The following is a 6000-nucleotide window of genomic DNA, read 5'->3' as shown; positions in this document are numbered from 1 at the left end:
CATACATGTGCACGCATGCTACCCTCGGTTACCCTCCGAGAGAAATATAGTCATCCTATTACCCTCACGACGCAGGGTCATGCCATACGTCTCAGCCGTGCCATTTGGGCCGTCATATTCTGAGTAGGGGGGATTTCGTCAGTCCCCCGCACATATTGTCATAATGCACAGACAGGCGATCACAGAGCAAGCACCTGTTACCTAACAAAGGTTGATGGGAACAATCCGGCCCGGATCGATACGACACATGGTCCTCGGCTGAGGAGGAGTCGATATGCAGATGTGTCTAATGCATATATATATATATATATATATATATATATATATATATATATATATATATATATATATATATGAGTACAGCATTACACTGGTGCACATCCTTACGCTTGAATTCACGGATTTAAGAAATGATGAATCACATTTGTAAGCTACCGTCCACACTTTTCAAACAATCTATAAGATATTATAACCTGCGTGTTTTAAAAGAAGAAGTCGTTCTGTTATCCGAAATAAGGCACAAATATCCCAAGGTTCGGAGTCAGTGGATAAATATACGACACAATCCACAGAATAACTGATTAGTGCTGATGATAGCTGTACCCAAGAAAATCACACTTGCAGGCGCAAGGTGGTACAGACACAGATCTGTACTTGTTGGCGTCAAGGCCCCGAGGACGGCCTAGATGGTACAGGCACAGACCTGTGCTTGTTAGCGTCAAGGCCCCGAGGACGGTCCAGATAGTACAGACGGAGATCAGATATAGATTTGGAAGATAAAGATTTTTTCCCACCATAAATCTGACCTCCGTCGCATAAATGAAAAGTTAGTGACAATACATTCGAAAAATTAATTTCTCAATTTTAACGAAAAGTATGTTGCCTGAGTGATACTAGAATGAATTCTACTGTGGTAACAGATTATTCTGTTAAATATAACATACGTATTCTATTAATTCTAACAAACTAACAAGATATTGTGTTTTAACATTTATAAACAATCTTGAATCCTTACTGAATCAAAACCGAATTTATGAAATATATCTTGAATGAATATATATTTAGGATTCATGGATTTTCAAGACAAAACGTTTTATCTCCCCTGGTATACATTCACACAGGTTTCCTGTTTTCCATGAGTACCCATGCGTTGTATTCACTTTTTCCTGCATATCATGTACAACATCTCATCCAAAATGCATCGTTAATTGCATGGAAAAGTTTCAAGGTGTTTGAATTAGTCTCTGTTAATAAACATTTTAAATTGTTGTGAAAAGTTCAGGTAACATATAATTCTTGTCTTCAGAAGGCGTGCAGCATATATCACTCCGGTATATAGCACTTCCCACAGACACTGTAGAGAACACTGATACAAAACAAATCAGTGTCTGTACCATCTAGGCCGTCCTCGGTGCCTTGATGCTAACAGGAACAGATCTGTGTGATTACCATCTAGGCCATCCTCGAGGCCTTGACGCTAACAAGCACAGATCTGTGTCTGTACCATCTAGGCCGTCCTCGGGGCCTTGATGTTAACAGGAACAGATCTATGTCTGTACCATCTAGGCCATCCTCGGTGCTTTGATGCTAACAAGCACAGATCTGTGTCTATACCATGTAGGCCGTCCTCGGTGCCTTGACGCTAACAGAAACAGATCTTTGTCTATACCATCTAGGCCTTGACGCTAACAAGCACAGATCTGTGTCCATACCATGTACGCCATCCTCGGGGCCTTGATGCTAACAGGAACAGATCTGTGTCTGTACCATCTAGGCCATCCTTGAGGCCTTGACGCTAACAAGCACAGATCTGTGTCTGTGTCATCGAAACCATCCTTGGAGCCTAGACGCTATCAAGCACAGATCTGTGTCTATACCATCTAGGCGATCCTTGGGGACTCGACGCTAACAAGCACAGATCTGTCTCAGTACCATCTAGGCCGTCCTCGGGGCCTCGACGCCAACAAGCACCGATCTGTGTCAGTACCATCTAGGCGATCCTTGGGGACTCGACGCTAACAAGCACAGATCTGTCTCAGTACCATCTAGGCCGTCCTCGGCGTCTTTACGCTAACAAGCACAAATCAGTGTCAGTATCATCTAGGCCGTCCTCGGGGCCTTGATGCTAACAGGAACAGATCTGTGTCTATACTATGTAGGCCATCCTCGAGGCCTTGACGCTAACAAGCACAGGTCTGTGTCTATACCATCTAGGCCATCCTCGAGGCCTTGACGCTAACAAGCACAGGTCTGTGTCTATACCATCTAGGCCGTCCTCGGGACCTTGATGCTAACAAGAACATATCTGTGTGAGTACCATGTAGGCCATCCTCGAGGTCTTGACGCAAACAAGCACAGATCTGTGTCTGTGTAATCTAGGCCATCCTTGGGGCCCCGACGCTATCAAGCACAGATCTGTGTCTGTACCATCTAGGCCGTCCTCGGGGCCTCGACACCAACAAGCAAAGATCTGCGTCTGTACCATCTAAGCCATCCTTGGGGACTCGATGCTAACAAGCACAGATTTTTCTCAGTACCATCTAGGCCGTCCTCGGCGTCTTTATGCTAACAAGCACAGATCGGTGTCTGTGCCACCTAGGCCGTCATCGACGCTAACGAGCACAGATCTGTGTCTGTACCATCTAGGCCGTCCTCGGGGCCTCGACGCCAACAAGCAAAGATCTGCGTCTGTACCATCTAGGCCATCCTTGGGGACTCGATGCTAACAAGCACAGATCTTTCTCAGTACCATCTAGGCCGTCCTCGGCGTCTTTATGCTAACAAGCACAGATCAGTGTCAGTATCATCTAGGCCGTCCTCGGGGCCTCGACGCTACCAAGCACAGATCGGTGTCTGTGCCACCTAGGCCATCCTCGAGAACTTGACGCTAACAGGAACAGATCTGTGTCTATATCCTGTAGGCCATCCTCGAGGCCTTGACGCCAACAAGCACAGATCTGCGACTGTGCCTTCTAGGCCATCCTCGGGGCCTAGACGGTAACAAGCACAGGATTGTGTCTCCACCATCTAGGCCGTCCTCGGGGCCTTAACGCTAGCAAGAACAGATCTGTGAGAGTACCATCTAGGCCGTCTTCGAGGCCTAGACGCTAACAAGAACAGATTTGTGTCAGTGATATCTAGGCCTAAACACAGAGCCCCGTTCTCCAGGCCTTGGCGTTGACAAGAAATGATCTGTGTCTGCCCCATATGGGCTGTCCTCGAAGCCTCGACGCTAACAAGTACAGATCTGTGTCCGTATCATCTGTACCATCCTCGGTGCCGTAACGCTAACAAGCACAGATCTGTGTCTGTACCATCTGGACCGTCCTCGGGGCCTTGACGCCAACAAACACAGATTTGTGTCTGCACCATCTGGACCGTCCTCGGGGCCTTGACGCCAACATGCACAGATCTGTGTCTATGCCATGTAGGCCGTCCTCGGGGCCTTGACACTAGTAAGCACAGATGTGTATCTGCGCCATGTAGGCCGTCTTCGAGACATTGACGCTAAGCACAGATCTGTGTTCGTGCCAGCTAGGCCGTTCTCGTTTGCCTTGTTGCAGACAAACACAGTTTACGTCGTCTAGCATGAAGTTTGTCGGAGATTACGTGCCTAGCTCCAAGATAGCATAAACACTGGACTGTTAGACAGCAAAACACCGAAGTCATCAGTGAGCCTTCTTTTCCTGACGTTTCCACCCATTCACAAAGGGTCCAACTACCCAACTACCTAGCTTCTCAACCATGCAATCAACCTCCCAACCACCCAACCACTCAATTTACCACCCAACTACCCAACCAACCACTCAACTAACCAACCAAACAGTTAACTCGTTATTCTTTTCAGCTAGCACTTTACATTGACCACAATCAATTTAATGATCACCTTCGAAATGCACACATTTTTGGATTGATTGGATTGTAGCTTAATTCCACACTGAAGAATTTGTTCACTTATATTTTGTTTTGTTTATTTGATTGGTGTTTTACGCCGTATGTACTCAAAAATATTTCATTTATACGACGGAGGCCAACCAGGCAGAGCCTGAGGGAGACGACAATCTACGGGTTACTGGACACAGACCCCCATTACAACTTCCGTTTTTCGGGTTCGGTACGAATGTACTTCTGTGTATTTTAGGGTATAAAGTCTTTTCTGGCCCCCAGTCGGCCGTTTTTGGTGTACAGGTGCATGCTTGGTATTAACATGCCGGAAACTGTCTAAACGTTCAGGAGGTATGATGTTTATTGATGAAACTGTGAAATTCTGGGCGAGAGGACACAAGGTGTGAGGTAGTGATGAGGCTGCGAGTGACGTCCCCTTGGCGTTGCTAGGCACCCCTCCCAGCTGCCCCGGCATAGAAAGACTCCAGATTTTGACGGTCAGCCTATGTCAAGATTTTTATCTCACAGGTGTGCATCAAAACTTATTGGTCACGAAATGTTTGGGACTGAGCTATAGGGCTAAACGCTAACACTGACGCTTATAGAAAATTAATGGGGGCCTGTGACCTACTGGCAGACCTTGCCACGTGTACGAAGAGTTGGACTTCACAGCGACTGTACTGGTGGGAGGTTCATTGTGCTCAGCTAGCACCGTATAACCACTCGGCCTTTTCTCTGATACGATGGCGGTCAGTTCTGTGGGGGAAGGAGGGAGCGGTCCTTGATCAGCGCAAATATGATTCATTTATTTTATTAGTGTTTTACGAAAAATTGTCAAGGATATTCGCTACAGCGGTCAGCATTATGGTGGGAGCGTGACCATCTGCAGTGTCCTAGCAGACCTTCCCATGTCTTCCTTCCCTTCCAACATTACATAATGACCGCATTGCTGAGAGAGTACCAAGGTCACTGTACTGCGCTATAGCACACTAACCCCTCGGTCTTTTCACTTAGATAGCAGTCAAGGCTATGTGGGTGGAGAAATTCCTCTTCGATCCACACAAATAAAAAGTACGGTGCGGCAGCTTTAATACTTCGAGTTTCCTGAGAGATTTCGATATGAGTATCTGTCTCTTATCGGTGGATATGGAGTTTCTGTAGATCCATGCTGGCCTGGACGCGTGCACGCACAAATGGATTGTAGTTACAATCGATTGTAAACCTTATACAGCTGAATTTACCCACAATCGATGTTAAAAAAACATTAACGCGCGCTTCTTGCACACATCATTTGTATAGAATCTGCACAGTATTTGGATGAATTGGATTGGTAAATAGGCCTGGGCTATGGAATTTGTTGTATGGATATGACAGTAACTTCTTTAACTTCGAGCCCCGATAGTTCAGTTGGTACAGCGTCTGTTCCTGGGTCGGGTCACATTTAAGACCTTAAAAGAAGACGTTGCAACTTCCTCGCTTGGCGTTCAGCATTTAGGGGATAGTGCAACGACCGGTTGACCCGTATCGTCATAATGGCTCGGGCGAGGCGGCTAACTTAGAGCAGAAGTCGTAGTGAAGCAGCACTAGATAAAAGAGCGATAAGGAGGCACATCACATGCACTCTAAGGACTAGTTCGTCGTCATATAACTGAAAAATTTAAGTACGACGCTAAACCCGAAGTCCTTCCTTTTGAACGTTCTTAACACTTCAGCACCTGGCAAAAACAACGCCTATATTTAAAACGTCGACATCTAAACAGGATATTACAAACGATCAATCAATCTATTGGAAGTGCATTCGCTCATAAACTAACTTTGACGGGAGGTTATGAAGTACATGACGGGTATGGACCACGTGACACTTTAATGTCTCGGTTTACCCTGATCCGCCAGTTTTATTTGTCGTTAGAACGTCTGATTCAAGTCGTGGCAAAAAGTTCAACCGTTCAGTTTGAAAACAGCACGACGCCATGTCACGCCTGACATTTAATCAACATTGTCAAGGAATTACTATGCTTCAAGCAGTGTTAACTGAAAAGGAAGTTAGAAGCCGCATGTCTTATCACCGGCGATTGATTGTAGCACTGGCCCGGCGTCAGAGAACGTTCCCATTCT

This window comes from Liolophura sinensis, chromosome 2 (assembly GCF_032854445.1).
Source record: "Liolophura sinensis isolate JHLJ2023 chromosome 2, CUHK_Ljap_v2, whole genome shotgun sequence".
Taxonomy (NCBI): domain Eukaryota; kingdom Metazoa; phylum Mollusca; class Polyplacophora; order Chitonida; family Chitonidae; genus Liolophura; species Liolophura sinensis.
Note: the sequence above shows the minus strand (reverse complement) of the source record.